Source organism: Canis aureus, chromosome 6 (assembly GCF_053574225.1).
Source record: "Canis aureus isolate CA01 chromosome 6, VMU_Caureus_v.1.0, whole genome shotgun sequence".
Classification (NCBI taxonomy): domain Eukaryota; kingdom Metazoa; phylum Chordata; class Mammalia; order Carnivora; family Canidae; genus Canis; species Canis aureus.
In genome coordinates, this window is record NC_135616.1 from 31,877,516 (window position 1) to 31,895,659 (window position 18,144).

The window sequence follows — 18,144 nt, forward strand, 5'->3', positions numbered from 1 at the left end:
GTCACTAAGAAGTAAAAGATCATGCTCTGACCTTCAAGAATCCCCACAATATGTACATTATGTTGATGTGCCCTTTGTTTTGTCTATCTTGGTTTGCTTTGGCAGCCTCTGCAATTTCAGGATAAGCGAGGTTGTTTTACCAAGTTTTCGATGGCATCATTTTAACCAAGAAATTAACTAAAGGCAAAGACGACTTCTACTATTTATTTCACTTTGACACAGCTTGAAGACTAGACATTGAGAAGGGTATAAGCCACAAATGGCTCAGATGCTCATCTAGGATTATTTGAGAACCACAATGCCTTCACTAAAACAGGTGTAAACTTAAAAAAGAAGGTCAACATTTTTGTTTCTTCTTTTGCATTGGTCATTTACTCACATGTCAAAAATGTGCACCACTTTTAGAGTTCCAGTCACATTTCTCCTGATCTCTAGAGACATGCCCCCACAACCACTGCTACATTCACCTCCTCTTTCTTTAAACTTATAAAGTTCTTTTAACCTGCATTGTACAATTTATCATTTAATTATATTTGCCTTGTTTTTTTGTCAGTGATTTTGTCTCCCCAGGTAGAGGTCAAGCACATTAAGATGAGTAACCACATTTCTTCTTTCCTAGTACATGACATGGCACATGGCATATTCTTAATAAAACAGTTCTATTGGGTTTATTACTTAAGTACAGATTCATTTTAAAAACAGACAGATAAAAAATAAAATATAAATATTAATAGATCCCTGCTTTCTCTTATGAAGTCAGAAAACTTACCTTTAATATTAACTGTATATTTTTACTTTTCAAAGTAATTTTACGTCTCATATGATTGATCATCGTAATTGCCTCAAAGATAAACAGAACTGACATAGTGTGTGAGCATGTGTTCACACACATGAGTGACAGAGGCTAAAGCCAAAGACTCATAATTCTTAGCTGATATGCTTGACTCTAAATCATACTGGCAAAATTTGCTATTAATTTAGGAAAAATACCACTTTTGATTTTGTCAGCTAACAACATCATTAAGAAAATATTACTGAAATACAATGGAAAATAAGAGGTTTCACTGAGTTTCATAGACCAAAGAAATCATTCCCCTTGCATTCATAAAGTAGTGAAGTAATGGATAACACAAGGGTTAAAGTATAATTACTGAAAGAAAACTAAGTTAGTGGGAGTAAGAGAATTAGTGTCAGTTTTGCACATCTCTGTTCTGAGCATCTGCAGTCTCAAGAATACCAAGGAGTTAATTTCAAGCATCCCTTCCAGCCTAATACTTTTGATTAACCTCTTCCCAGAATTGATAATTAGGAGCAACTTTTTTATCATCCAATTCTATTATCTGTGTCTACTGTGTTATTTGGGCCTTGGCATAATGCTATTATTTAAGTAGATATCTGAATTGAGGCAGTGTTTATTATCAGTTCCTAGGATAGTTCACCTAGTTTGTACTTTAATTGTTTGGCTCATCTATTCATACATATTTTAAAAGCTAATTGGTGATCATATTACTTGTTTAAGAAATCAAAACATGTTTCTTGAAGACATAAAGGCAAGTTTAATCTAATTCTACTGAAAGAAAAATAGCTCCACTCCTCTTCAAAGTTGGAGAGTGTTTTGATCAGTTAGTATTTATTGAGCACATCTTCAGTGCTCTAGGATACTATAGGAAGTATGTTGAGAAATATAAAAAATATAAAAAGGAAAGAATCCTGCCTTCAAATGCCCAACAACTGTGCTAGGGAGTAAAGCATGTAGAGATGCACAACTAGCTGACAATGTAAAGCCTTACATAATAAACACCAAATTTCCCAATTTCCACGGAGTAAATGTTCCCACATTGGTTGATTTCAAGCAAACATGAGGTCACTGGACACTAGGTTGTGGAGATCTGCATAAAATAGGTTCTGGCAAGCCAGTTCAATGAACTCCAGTCCACCAGCCATCCTGTAGGAGTCTAATTCAAGCAAGGATCTCTTGGGCCAATGTGATCTAGTATGTTCTGTGGAAAAATACCATTCCTATCTCAGAATGACAGGGGTATATGAATGGGGGATAATTGATGTGAAAGTATTCCTGATAGGAGAGATGATATAATGAAAGGTCCAGGGGCTCAAAGACAACAATAGGCTTGGGGAATAGAAATACATCTAGTTAGCATAGCATACAAGGATCTTAGAGAGTAGGGAAGAGATTTGAGGGGAACTATTTTTTTGTTTTGTTTTGTTTTTAAAGATTTTATTTATTTATTAGAGACAGGGAGAGATAAAGGCAGGGACACAGGCAAATGGAAAAGCAGGCTCCATGCAGGGAGACCACCACGGGACTCGATCCCGGGTCTCCAGGATCATGCCTCGGGCTGAAGGCAGCGCTAAACCACTGAGCCACCGGGGCTGCCCTGGGAGGAACTATTGAGTGGTTTGGATTGTAACCTGTATGTTTGCCTTTCCAAACAGGTGAATAATACATGTGTCTATGAAGAAATTTAGAAAAATATTGACAAATACTAAATACATTTTTCTAAATATTAATTTGATGATTGTAACTGTGTCATTAAGAATTTTTTGAAGGTTCGAAATTACCAAGAATATTTGTATAGAGAGTTCTCCAAATTATAGGAGATCCCAGAAATACAAAATTACACTAGGAAAAGAAATATCTTTTCAGCCAAATTAGATTACATTCTTACAGCAGTTATATTCAGTAGCATATTGGAGCTGTAAGATTCTTTTGTTTTTTTTTTTTTTTTAATTTCCCTCCAAATAAATCTATGTTCTGCCCTAAAGAACTTTAACTCCAACTCTTCTTCATGGCAGAATCCACTGTTACAGTATTATTCCAAAATATTTCCATTTTTGTCAGAATCCCTACAGATAAGGCTTCTATTTTGATAATTCATGTGGCTGGATATCAAACAGCTGCCAGGATATCTACCAACATCTGCTGTTCAGTTTTTATCAGTTTGTCCCATCTGGCCTACATTCAACAGGACCCAAATCAAGACTGAACAAAATCACAGGACCTTCAAAAGCAATTTCATGTTATTTTTGGAAGCATTGAGTATTCTTTCTCAGTTGTTAGAGTCAGGAACTATGTTGTCTATCATCCTGTAGACAACTCTGAAACTTTTCAGATTAAACTTCTCAACGCTCTTCCCTCCACCAAATGTTAATATTTCTAAAATACATGTTTGTACTGGCTTTTGTTTGACTCAGAAATGTTCAATGTAATTAAAGAATAGTAAATTATTATTAATCATGATGACTAAATACATTTTAACTGTTAATTTAATTTCTACACAATTTTTCATCTTGGGCATTTAAAAATTTTTCCCAGGACTCCTTGCATCTATCCTTCCTCCCACTCAGTCCCATGCAGAGTTTTTCTGATAATATCTTTTCCTCATGCTTCACAGTACAACTTGTTATTAAGGATCTTCTATCTCTGCCCACACCTATTGAGAAAATAAAAGAGGCCAGTATAGTAAATACGTCAAATACCCAGTAACATAAAAATTCACTCTTCTTTGAGTCCACCATTTTTCAGCTTCTCGTGGGTTAATTCCTCTTCTGTAAGCCTTTGTAGCACATGCTCATTCCAGTGTCTCCATGTTTAATACCTTCCTGGCATTCTGCTTACTTAAAAAAAAAATATATATATATATAAAATATATATAAAAATATAAATATATATTATAATATTATATATAGATAATATATATAAATATATAAAATATATAAATATATATAAAAATAAGATATATAGTCTCATTTTTAAATGAAGAGACAGAGACAAGAAAGCAAATGATCCTCCAAAAGTAAATCAGTGGCAGAACAATGATGAAATCAAGAACATTTGATTCAACAAACCCAGCTATTCCAAGAACTTTCTTGGATATCAGTAGCAGCACAGTATGTTTACTAAAGCAGAGTGGAGACATGTTTTTCACTTCAAAGAAAAGTATGGCAGGCAAATCAGAAGATGAGGGCATAAATGAATTATTTTATCCATGTTATTTTTTATAAAATCATGATGAAAAGAAATAAAATATAATTTGAAAAGAACGGCTTTACAGTTGTACCATATCTTTCCTTGTAAAAGGTCTAACCAGAGAAAACACACACATTTCCACCGTGTCCTTAAACTGAACTGAGATAATTTTTCTATAATAATGTCCCTAAAACAATCCATCTTCCTATAGCACTTGTAAAGTATTGTTTTCTATGAATGTTCAAGTGAATTTCTATAATTTTCTTCCATATCGATCTACCAATGGTTTGGTGGAACCAACAATTTTGATTAGGTTCTCCTCCATAAGGGATTAAGGGTGATAAGCCAAGAACCATTAGAGTCAAACAAAGTGGGTGATCTGGTTTCTAACTCTCACCCTCATAAATTCCCTTCAGCATCACCCACAGGTAACCAGGATTCAGGAATTTTTTGCCCAATTTGGCCCAAGCCCATTTCCAAGGTCTGTAGGTGCCTCTCCCTCAGGTTTCTCCTCCTGGGTCCAGGTGTAATCCCATCTTCATCCTAGCCCAGGATGGTCCAGGACTGAGGACAGAATTTGGATGCGCAGATGAGTTGTCCACATAAGCACAAGGGTCTCTGTAGTGCAGAACAGATCTGAGGATGGGCATGGGCATAAAAGAACCTAAGTCAAGGGTATAAATATCCAGGGGCTGGAGCTAGGGCCAGATCTCCCTACACCATCACATTTTGTATAAATCCAAGAAGTCTGAGAATTCAACATTCAAATCTGATACTTCTGGTCTTTAACATATTTACCACACTGTTTCATTCATTTACTTAGTTTTTGAATACTTAGATATGTGGTATGAACAACTTCCTTTGCATTCTTTCACCAGCCCTGCAAATATTAAACACAGGCCTGCCCTCTACCTTCAACCCACAATATCAGGTGATTTAATCAAGGTCATCAAGAATGGACTAGAATTCTTATTCAAAATAATTATTATTTAAGGATTTTTAGGCAAAACTCAAATTTATGATTATAGAGCATTTTAAGCTCCCTTTTCTTTCCCAATTTTGCTGTCAACACTGATCCATTTGTTGATATGATGTCAAATTTCCACTTCATTCATTCTATAAAGACTCCAAAACAGAATAATCCTTCAGTTTCTTTCTACTATACCCATTCCAAAAAAGTAGCAAATTTAGCCTAGCTCTCCATTTCTCTTTATAGAGCTATGGTATTTTTATTGCTATGAGAAATTTACATGCCACTTTCAAAGTGCTAATTCTTACTCAAAATAGCTTTGGCATAGTGTTATGCAAGATTTTTCCTCAAAAGGAAATGCTGAATCTACAGATCCAGTATGGGGAATTTCGAGGTTGTGCCCAGTGACTTTACTATGTCTGCCAGGGAAGTCCTTCTTACTATTCAAGAGCAATTTCATCTTTGGTTTGAGCAGAACTTTTGTAGCTTAATGGGTGATAATTTCCCCCTGTCAGACATCTCATATTCTGTATGCCCCTCATCTGGCCTGTGTCACATAAAGAGGAGGGAATGTAATTTCCACCCACCTGTAGAAAACAGCTAAGTTTTATTTCCTATGCGGTGCCTAATACACTGCCCCGTGAAAGGAATTCATTATCCACAGAAGAAGTAATTATCCTCAAGTAGAGTGGAGTTGAAGCACATAAACTTTTAACTCTGACAGGGATGTGTTTGAAGGCTGGCTCCCCCAACCCTTACATACTATATGATCCCTGGCAAATTGCTTAATGTCTCAAAGCTTCCAGTTTCTCATCTGTAGAGCAGAAATAATATGCCTATCTTATAGAGTAATTGTGAAGATCAGATGAGACAATATATATACAGTTTCTGGCATCTGATGGGCATTCAATAATTACTATTATTATTCAAGCATCTAAATAATTACCATCATCTTGCTGTTAATTTTTTTACTTCATCAGTCACTTCTTTGTGAATGATTCCTTTGTGACCTCAAGTCTTTTCTCTCTAATCAGGCACCTCCACTCAACTGTCTCAGCATTAACTCGATCTATTATGTGTATTACAAAACAACCTCAGTTTTAAAAAAGCTTCAAATGTAAAAAAAAATATAGATACACTGTTTGACTTTTTTAAAGCTGTAATAAAGAATATATGAAATTTATAGTGAAAATTTCTCTCCTCCCACATTTTTCCTAAATTCCCAGCTAAGCATGGTTACAATCAGGTATGTTTTCTCAATGTCATTTTTGATTCTTCTCTTACATTTTTCCTGTGTATGCAAACTATAACTAAACCCTCGCTTTTGTGCTTTGTAAATGCATCTTATGCCGGTTGCTTCTCTTTAATTTCCTTTCTATTAATACTTCTCTAGGTCCTCACCATTGCACATTTACTGAAACACCTCCTTAATACCTGATCCCCCTCATTTTCCTCCTTCCTCCCCCATGTTACTCCCCTATGCAGGGTTCTATTGCTGACTGTGTCCAGTAGGCAATAGTAGGTAGACTAATTAGTAGGTAAACTAATCTACTCAGTTTTCAAGATCCTTTGGTAGCTATACACACCTTTCTTATTCATCTAATGTATTAAAACATAGATGATAATTTTACACAAAGTAGGTGTTTGTTTGGTTTTACTTTTTTCACCAAGATACTTTGTTTATGCTGTTCCCTCTTATTATGAGTTTAAATGTGTTCCCCCAAATTTCCTAGTCTGAATGAAATTCTAGCCCTCAGTATCTCAGAACACAATTGTATTTGGAAATAAGCTCTTTACAGAAGTAATCAAATTAAAATGAGGTCTTTAGGGTGGACCCTGATCCAACATAACTGGTATCTGTATAAAAAGAAGAAATTTGGAGACAGACATGCACGCAGGTAGGACACCATGCGAACAAGAAGGCAAAGACAAGATGATGCTTCTATGAGTCAGGGAGCTCTAAAGATTGTTGGCAAACCACTAGAAGCTAGGAAAGGTGCATGGAACTGATTTTCCTCACAGACCTTGTCTGCAGCTAGTACTAGAACCTTCTCTCTTCCTCCAGCTTTTGGCAATAAAAAGGATGCCTTGACTTGCAATAGCTGTCTTGTGACCCAGAAGCCCCAAATATGAGAACAGATGACTAATGTGCCAACAAGAATGGGAGAACAAGAACATGAGTCCTTAAAAAAAATAAAAATAAAAATAAAAAAAAGAACATGAGTCCTTGATGGCATGCCTGGTAGCCAAACTAATGCCAGCAAATGCTAATTAATCTCCAGACCTCTTTTTACATGAAGAAAACCAAACTTTGTTGGTTTCTGTCATTTTGGTGAGCGCATGCCCAGCTGATGATATACCAGGAGAGTTAATTATATGAAGGTCTTGCTTACTTTCCATGGCTGGGACTTTCTTCTCCTGACATTTAGTAGATACTCAGTAGATAAATGCTAATGTTCTTCATTTTGTGTTATATTTTTTATGAAGCTGTTAACATCTGACCAATGTGGGTTTACTTATCTTATATAAATATGGATAATCTGGCAATAAAATATTTATTATTTCAGTTGTGGTAGCCACTAGTGCTGTTCTCCAAATATTTTCAAGTTCCATCATTCAAGCACCATGACAGAACTGTATTTTTCTACCCCATATTAAGTTAAACATGACTATAAGACTTGTTTCAAGAAATATGAGTGGAAATGATGTGTCACTTCCAGGTGGAAGCATTAAGAACCAAAGCACAATTCATGATGATTTCTTTTGCTCTATTCTGGCAACTGGAAATGATCCAGACAGGGGCTGCCAGTACCCTGTGTCCCAGAATAAAGATGGTGTGGAGCAAAGTTTTTTCCTGACCCCCAATGGATATTTAATGTGAGTAAAAAGTTAACCCTGCTGTTTTAAGCCACTGGGATTTTTGCTACCACAGAATAACCTAGCCTGACTAGTATATAAAACCACCTTATCTTGTGAAACAAGATTTCAGGTTGATTTGAACACTAAAACCTCCTATGGCCACCATTTTGGCTTCAGTGATCTGTGATTTAGGTTTCTTTCTATGTCTTTTATTAACATTCATATAGTTTTGTAATACTATATGGCTCTCACCCAGAATGGTTATGAATAATTTTATGACTTTATTAACCCAGGTCCTGCCCTCGAGGCACTTATGAGATGTATAGTGTATTGAGTTTCTCTATAAATATTCAGCACATGCACAAACCACTGGCAAAATGTAAAGCAACAACAGCACAAAAAGAAAAATTACCAAACACATTTAGAAACTGAAGACTTAAGGAAGAACAAAAAGGGGGAAAACAATTTATTTTTCAACACTTTCAGCCTTCAATTCCACAAAAGCCTTCTTTTTTTATGTGTTACTGTGTTATTAATAGTCATATCTGGTTTCAGAGCACCAATAGCAAAATCACAAGGTCAACAAGGTTTGTGTTACTGCCTCAAGTCTTGGCAGTGGTTAACTGCTTCTCCATATCCCCGAAACTTTCTCCAATCTGTAGCCCTTGTTCCAAATCCTTTCTCCTAGTGTCTATTGTTATTCCTTTATCAAAATCAGACATTGAGGGCAAAGACATCCATGGCTTCATATCCATTATTTGCATTTTGAATTCTTCCTGCAATCATGACTTGATGGGTCCTGTCCCCATTTTAATGGTCTAAACTCCTAATGATCTGGAAGAGATGAAACTATGAGTGTTGTTGGGAAAGTTTGGTCCTTACCTCTGAAATCATTCAATGGTTCCTTCCTCCAATACGTAATTGTAACTTTTTTCAAACTACACTAACCAGCGGACACCACAGAAATAATAACTCCTAACAGTATTATCAAGGGCTTTCTATGTGCCAGGCACTTTTCAGGACATTTCCGATGCATTAACCCATTCAATCTTACCAACTATCTATCTTGTGGGACAAATAACATTATCCTCTTCTTTTAGAGGTCAGTCAAGTAAATTGGACCAAGGATATATATTTAATTTCTGCTGTATTCTGCCTCTCTGTTATTTTACATGTAACTCAAATGGAGGCTATTATTCATAGCCTTAGCCCAGGTTAGTATAGAAGATGAAGGATAAGAGAAAGGTTATCTTTTTTTTTTTTTAAGATTTTATTTATTTATTCATGAGAGACACACAGAGAGGCAGAGACACAGGCAGAGGGAGAAGCAGGCTCCCTGCAGGGAGCCTGATGTGGGACTCGATCCCGGGTCTCCAGGATCACACCCTGGGCCTAAGGCAGTCACCCAACCACTGAGCCACCCACGGGTCCTGAGAAAGGCGATCTTTAATAGATTTTCTGTTTCATTTCTCTTTTCCTTGCCCTTCTGCTATAGACTGAATATGTTTCCCCAAAATTTGCATGTTGAAATCTAATCTCTAATATGATGGCAATTGGAGGTGGGGCCTTTGGGAGGCAATTAGGTCATGAGTGTGGAACCCTCATGAGTGGAATTAGTAGTGCTCTTATAAAAGAGTCCCCAGAGTGATCTCTTCATCATTACCACCATTTGAGGACACAGCAAAGAGAACTGTGTAGGAACCAGGAAGCAATCCCTCACCAGCCATTGAATCTGCTTACAACCTGATCTTGGACTTGTCAGCCTCCAAACTGTGGGAAAAAAAAAAAATTCTGCTCTTATAAGACACTCATTTTTGGTATTTTGTTATCCCAGCCTGAATATACTAAGGCATCTTGCATAGAAATAACCTTTTCAAGCCAGAATGTTTAGACCAGGCTATGCTCTGCCATCACCTTAGGTTATTTTGATATTTTGTTTTATATCCAACACCTTGTGCTCCACTGGACAGGAGATTAAATTCAGTCCCCAGTTTTCCACTCACTGGCTTGCTGGGCTTTAGCTACCTGCCACTCTTGGAAGCCAGTTTTTCTCTTTCCCCATCCTGCCAATGATTATTTCAGAGATGGATCAGAACATTCCAATTCAAGAATATTTCTAACACCTGGAATTGGGCTACTCATGTCAAAAGTGCCTTTTTCCTGTTCAGAGCTTTACAGATAGAATCTTCAAGAGACAGAATCTTGGGGTGAGTGGAGTGAAACCTGAAGTTCCTTTTGTCTAACCATGAAGGTCATTAGATGGTCAATCAAATACTGCAGTCTTTTATTCCTCTTGCCTCCCCCAATGTTGCTATGACAGGGCACAGCATACAGTAAGAAGTCAATAAATGCTATTGACTGATATTCTTAAGTTCTTTGCATAATTTGTTGAAGAACTTTTCCTCTTTAATTGTGGAACCTCAAGTATATTTCAGGGAGTTAATTCTGCATTGGTCTGACTCATTTGCAATTTATTTTTTAAAGAAATTATTTGATGTCTAAGGGCCTTTTAAAAAAAAGAGGCCATTTCCTTTTGAACAATGAAATCACGTTTCAGTGGCATAATTGGACTGGAACACAGACAGGCTCGAGTTTAGCTCTAAACTCAGAACCCATGAAGGTCGATTGGAAAAACGCAGTCGCCCATCCCAGTCTTAAGTGGCACTTTTTTTCAAATTGTGTCACAAACATGCATACAAAACAAGGGCTAAGTGTTACGGATTATAACCTAAAGCTTTCCAGCTATGTCAGAAGACAAAAATAAAAGGAAACATGCAATACTTCAACCGAACTTTTCTCTCACAGTATGTAGGAGGGTGAGCTGAAATCAGTTAGGTTAAAAAAATAGCCTACAGTGTGACCAAAAAAAAAAAAAAAATGCTTTACCATGCTTTGTTTTTATTTCAGGGTACTATCAGTTTGACTACAATCTGAACAAACAAAATCTGTCTTTTTAAGAAACGTCAACTCTCATAACTACTCAATAAATCAAAAACAATAAAAGACGTGTCCTGCTCATAGGCCAATGCACAGCAGTTATATCAAACTGTTTCACCTTGTACCCCCTTTGCTCAGCTACCCACATTTACCTATTTATAGTCACATCTTCGCTACCCTCCTCTATCACATCTAGCAACTAGTTTTGGCCTTCAGAGCTCTGTGAAAATATGTTCACCTTTTGATTCCTCCTACTTCTGGGTCTAAGTAAATGCCCCCTACATTCACATTTACTTGTCATTGGCTTGTCCATTAGTACCCGAAAAAGGATTTTTCCTGTCACCCAACAAGAAGAGATTTTGCTAGGCCAATAGATGAACAATTTATGAAATAATATAAAAAAGACTAAGTCAATGGAGGTAAAAGAGACCTCTCAAGGCAGTGAGTATTGCCACTAGCAGTAAGTGGTTTTAAGGTGGACAGCTTTGAAAACCACACCTTAAAAAAATATTCACAAAGACTGTTACCATTAAGAGCCCTAAATTAAGAAGGGCCCTAAATTCCTCTGGCTCAAATACTTTATTTTATAATTATGGAAAGGTAGCCCAGAAAAGTCTAGAGAATTAGCCAAGTCTATACGGGGAATTACTGACAGACCTGAAACTAGAACCAAAGTGTCCTAAATCCAAGCCTTTCTTCCTCAATTCTCTAGGGAACTCTGTAGTGTTTTACAAATTGACATGATTCGATACATATTGAAGGGAGCAAGGAAGGGAAGGAGAGATTAAGGAAGGGAGAGAAGAAAGAAGATAATATATTCTTCAGTCTTTGGACAAAGGATAGAGCTTTAGAAAGTGCTATCTTTCCTGGTGTGACATGGAGCGAAGCAGAGTAAAACAGCGACGAGAGAAAGAAGTAACAAAGCTTAATCTAGGATACAAGGACCCCTCAAAAACCACACCTGTCCCAGAAGCAAGAGTCCTATCTTAGAAGAGGTTAGGCAAGAGTATAGACCCAGGTACATAAAGAGAAAGAAACTGTCACTTGCCCTTCAGAGTGTCTGAGCTTGTCTGACCCCAATATGAGTGTTTCAAGACCATAAGCCACTGGCTCAGCCTCTCCTACTTTGGAGGCTTTTCCCTTCCTCTGGATTCAAGATCCATAATCAGTATACTTTCATACAAGACCCTCCACAGCTCCAAATCCCCACCTTCTCAGCCTAAATATCCGCTAGATGCTGTGCCTTTGCAATTCACTGAATTTATTGCCATTTTCAGGACTAGACCTGCATGCTACCATGACGTTGGTCAGACATCTCCACTTGGAATGCTCTTCTGCCACACTTTCAACTGCTAAAATTCTGCCTTAAAGAACACCATTTTTTTGAAGCTTCACCCAATGCCCAATCATGTCAAATTCTCCTCTTTGTGGGGCCCATGACAGTGTCCCAGGTTACAGTTTTGAGGTAGATGCTTTTTCATCTCATTCAAAAGAGACTTGAGATTTTAGTAAAGCTACTTAGGGACACGTCTGTCTTTACCACTAGGCTGTAAATTCCTCCAGGAAAGAGACTGTGTCTTATTTATCTGAATCCTTACTCAGCAGGATCTAGTAACTGTCTTGCAACAAGTATGAAACTACACAATGTTTATTCCTTTGACTTGCCTGGCCTTACCTTACCTAACTTATATTAACTTACCTTAACTATATTCTGTAGTCTCTGAAACTGATAAAAAAAATCATTATGTTAAATAAAATAACAACCTTAATAAACACCTTAATAAAGTCATTAAGGTTGAAATAAATTAATACATAGAGAAATGTAATCTCAAAGTTGTCTCCAAGTTACCTACACTGGAGAAGCACTATTTAACAATTACCAGTAAACTGGATCAGAACTGCCTTAAAGTTACTATCTGCTGCCTTAGCATGGTCAAATCAGCATTTATTATGGATTTAGAGGCATATAATGATTTTTTCAGGTTAAATAAAGGAAGAAGAAAATAAAGCAGAGTAGAAGAGAAATAATCACAGTCAACAAATGATGTCTCCAAAGGAACATCAATATAATGTAATTAAAAGTCAAGAAGCAATCTTTTCATTCTGAATGTACTTAAATTGTTTATCTCTTTACTGTTTGAAACATTTCATCAAACTTACTCAGCAGCTATTCCCTGTGGGCCTTTACAAGCACATGATAAATGTGAGGTTTGAAAGTTCTGCTCTTCTGAGTTATTTTGATGTATTTTATTTTAGTTATTTTGTGTGTATACCTGTATGTACACACACACACACACACACACACACACACACACACACATGCTCTGGAAGACCACTGAATGGTAAGTTACAATGCCAACACATCTTAAACCTGTCATGGGTGTCATTGTCATTGGGGTACTGAAGAAGGCTGTCTAAACTCCTTTCTGGTTCTTAGGCCCTTCTATTCTATGTAAATGCATTCCATTTAAATAACCACCTAACACTAAACATTTTAAAGACCTTTAAAAAATATATATACCTAGGAATCACATAGGACTTTAAAGTTCCATGGGTCATCTTCACCCACAAAATCTTAAAGGGGAGAATATTTCAGAGGAATCAATGTTCTGATTTAATCTCATATCAGGTGTTGCCATACAATCTTATTTTGTCTTCTCTCAGTTTGGTTTCACACATTAAAAAAAAAAAAAAAACCTTGGAAAATGTGTGCAAATTGTTAAATGTCAGCTGAATGTCATTTTCCAAGTTCGGCACTCAAATAGGGCTCTCTGAAAATTGGTTGTCATCCGCTGGGAGTTAAAGGAAAGATCTTTGAAAAGGTCCTGAGAGGCTTCATTTCTAGAGGTTTTTAAGGTCTTACAGGAGCTGACTGCTTCCCTATACAAGCCATTTTCCCCTTAGTCTCCTGCAATGTCATGGTCCTTCCAACTTCCATGCCTTTGATCGTACCATTCATCTGGCCAGCAGTGCCTCTCCTTGCCCTCTGTCTGTCCAAGCGTTACTACCCATCAGAGACGGCATTACGGTCCTTCCATTGTGAAGCGGTCTCATCTCTGCAGCCATCCACCATCTCCCTTCTCTACATCCCGACTGCACTCAGACCCTGCATCCACTAGTTCCAGCTTAGACAATGTTTGTTCATACTGCTCATTCTCCTTGTCTTAAAACTTGCTTGTAACCCTTCAAAGTAGAACTTAATTTACTATACCACTCACATTACTCAGCATAAAATTGGTGTTCCAACATGTAACACTCGTTCCACCTTCATCCCCTATTGTCCACAACAAGCAAAGGAATTTGAGTGTCTTTATTGCCATCAAAGGTAGACCAGCTGTTATTACCATCAAAGGTAATAACAGCTGTTATTATTATTCTTTTAATGGTAAAAAATTAAGGCAGGTAATCAAAGAATTAAGAGCAATACTTCTCACTTTGGTTATACGAACATTTCAGAATAAAGCAACATTTGGGCCTGAAATACCTGGATCATTGTCTCCATATCTGATTTACATCCTCTAAAAGCATCTGCCTATATCCTAGGCTGCTCTTCATAACCTAGATACAACTGCCACAGTTTATTGGAGAACTTAAATATCACAAATGCCCAAACGGAACACCATTAAAGAGTGAGGTGTGAGCTGCCCAAGGATAGACATGAGTATCTGATGGAGCTACACCCTCTCAAAATCCTGGGCATTTGTCTTACTGCCAGATTGACCTTCTCTTGAGAAATACGGTTATTTTTCTCTCATTGAGGTGGCATAATCGGTGTGTTGACTCTTGTTTTCCTTCCAGGTAAATGGGACAGAGATAGATGAAGAAAAATACAGAGGGAGCTTTGATGAATCTATGCAGTGTTTTATTGCTGATGCAGACTGATTCCATAAATTTCTAGAAACACAACACTTTAGGAGGAAAGAGGGTGGGGGTCAGAATTGAGGGTGGGGAAGTGAGGGTAATAGAAGTCAATGCACCTTATCAGTAGTTGAGCAGACACACTCACTCTGCAGATGGACCTCATCACATAGGAAAAATCAGATGACATTGAATAGAGCTTAATGTTTTCATTAAAGTGAGAAGAGACTTTTACTTGCCTAAGAAAAATGTCTTAACTAAAAAATAGATTTTTCAAAGACCACAGACAACAGCAAGGTAAAATGTATCTGATTTATGGCAGGTTTAAAAGGTCTTCTTCCCACATGTGAGTCTAGAGCCACCGTAGATGCCACAATAGGATGATAAATGGAGAAATAACTCAACGGGAAAGCAGCAAGGCAGTGGGCTCTGGGGGTGGCAACGACCACTCGGCTTCAGAGTGAAATCCCTGTGAGAAGGGTGAGCAACTATGTTACAGGGTATAAGAGGCAGATAAAGAAAAGAGGGGGATGCTAGCAGCCAAAAAAGTAGAATTTTTGTCCCAGGCTTGCCACTAATCATCTGCATAGCCTTTGGGAAATCATTTCACCCTTCTTTACCTCCACTTTTGCATCTCTGAATGAGAATAACAATGGCCCATTCCACCTACTCACTGGGATATTATAAAAAAATAAAACACAGTGTGATAATAGATGAACTCTTTCTTTGAAGAGCTCAAAGCACCATACAAATGCAAGGTATTAATTATGTTCTAAAGGTATCATTTCAGTGAGAGAGATAAAAAAAGAAGGAACATATTATTAAATTACATATTTGAAAAGATAAGAGGTATATTGGGAGGGCTGCTTTCAAGAGATATTATAAAAGCTGGCATTCTATTTTCTAGACACCAGCCAATCCTCAAGCAAAAACATAGATCTGAGATGAGGGAGAAACAGCTGATGGTGTACAGGAGGTGAACCGTGTACTTGGGTAAATTGCAGAAATGTACTGATAAAGTAAAACTGATGACGTACATAATGAGCACTGCAAATTAGCAAGCATACAAAAGACTTTACATTACAAAGAAGTGAGAGAAGAGAGAGGTTCACAGCACATTCAAAGCCAGAAGATGAGCTTAAAAGGACAATTATGAGCAAGCATGCCTTTCTGCCCAAAGACATAGAAATATAGGTAATGAAGAGCCAGATCTTTGCTGACATCCATCCTGCCAGTGTCATGAACAATAATTTCAGGGACTAACTAGAGCTTCAGGTCCAAGCAAAAATGATCATTTGATAAATACATATTGTGTACCTAATATGTGCTCTGATTTGTGCATTAGATTGTGGGGGAGACAAGAGAAGAAAAAGTGGGAAAACTCTGCCCTTATAGTCCAGCTAGCAAGAAAAGATGAAAATATAGGAAACAGTGTTTAAATGCTAACCATGGGCTACAGACAATGAAATTACAGTTGGTTATTTGGTTATTATATCAGTTATATATTGGTTAGTTTGTTACTGTATTATATTGGTGTTATAGCTGGTTTTGAAAGATAATGAGAGGGTTAGTTTCAGTGTGAACAGCACCATCAACTACCATTCTGTGAGCTCCTACCATATGGTAGGCATAGTATATTCAATGAATTTTTTAAATTCAAACCTTACCAGGTTAGTTATTTTTCCCATTTCATAGGAGAAGTGATTGAAGCTCAAGGTCACACGACTAGTTAATGACACAGACAAGATTCACAACTAGCTCTGACTCTAAATAAAGCTCATGCTACTTCAACTGTGTTAGGCTGCTTCTCTGAAAGAAGCACATTTTTTTTTATCTCAGTGACAGACTAGTGGAGAGTATCATTTAAAAAAGAAGCCTACCATCCAGGGCCCTTAGATCATACCAAATTGGCAACTGCATAAACCACCTTATTTGAAAGACTGGACCTGATGAAGAGCATGCCTACACATAGGTAAATGTGAAACAGTACAAATCCTTGAAAGTATTACATATGTGAAACTTTGTAATTTACTTAATGCAAAATTATGTAAGACTGCCTCGTAGTATATTCAAGTCCCAATCCAAAAAAGGTCCCCTCTTTTCCTAACATTGCTATTGCTTCCACAGTGTGAAATTCTGGCGTATGTACACCCTGTGGGCTACCTAGATTAGTTATCTTCCTATGTAAAGACCTCAGACTTCACATCTGCTATACGATTTAATCCTGAGAGCCTGGAGCTACAACAGAGAGAAAAAGATAATAAACAATAGTAACTAAAGAAAGAACATAAATATTCCAAGACCAGAGAGCAACAATACCTGCTGGTGCACTAGCACTGTTCAATATTAGAAGCTTTATCCTTCTTTAAGGTATTAATCAGTAGGGAGATTTTTAGAGCTCAAAATCAACAAGATTCATTTTTTTTTTCTTTACCAGAGATAAAGTCTCCTTTGTACCTCACAGTCTTTTCATTTTGCTGACATTCTATAACTTGATGGACATTAATAAATAGCCCAAAATGGTCACTTCAGATATTCCCAGACAAACTTGGCAGAACTCAAAGTGCTGGGCTTCCGATGGGCATGAACATTAGACCTTCTGGAGTGTCATCCACCCCGTCAGAACATTTTACCATTCATTTGTCATTCCTTATTTCCTCATTCCAAAATGGCCACATGCTGCCCTGCAATCATTTCCATACACATTGTACCTTTGGCAGAGGGACTGTTGTTGCTTTTTAAAGCAGTTATTGGTGTCACATTTAGGATAATTTATCAAATGTCTTGCTGAAATTCCATTTTTTATGAGGGTATGTAAGAGACTCCATAGCATCTTTGCTCTCTTTGGCGAAAATTAAAAGCTCTGAAATTTCTTGGCCTCTTTCAAGAAGGAAGCTTAAGGCAAATCCATTCTTCCTATCTCCTAGAGGGATTGACATCACCCTTGGGCTGTAGGCATTCCTGATGCCAAGGTTGGCACGCTGAATCGTTATTTTCTGTAATCTCTTGCATGAGAATATGTAAAATTCTGACAGTTGCATTTGGAATTAGGGCCTAGTCTAAGACCCACAAGGGCACGACTCCTCAGCAGCAAGTCATTCAACTCCTACCCTGAACATCAGTATCACATACCAAATATGTTTGCTGACAATGATCTTGTGCCAAGTGGGTGTAAGTGCATGAAATTAGAGAAGGAAGATAGGGGAGAGGTCTAGGTCAGTTGCAATGAGAGTAATAGAATCCTTCAATAAAATATGATTAACCGTATTACAGATGGGTTAACTGAGGCTAAGAGAAAGCAAATAATGCGTGCAATGACCACAAAGCTCAATGGTGTCATGTTTGATATCAGGGGGTCTCTGGCTTCAAAAACCATGTTATGTTCACTTCTTAGTAATACAGAAAGAGAGAACACATACTTTGAGTAAATGTCATGTCAAAGAACCTATATTTTTATTCAATTACTTGACGTCTGATTGAAAATAAGTTAAAAGATGCCCCTCTCCACTGCCAAATTATGCTGAAAGAATAC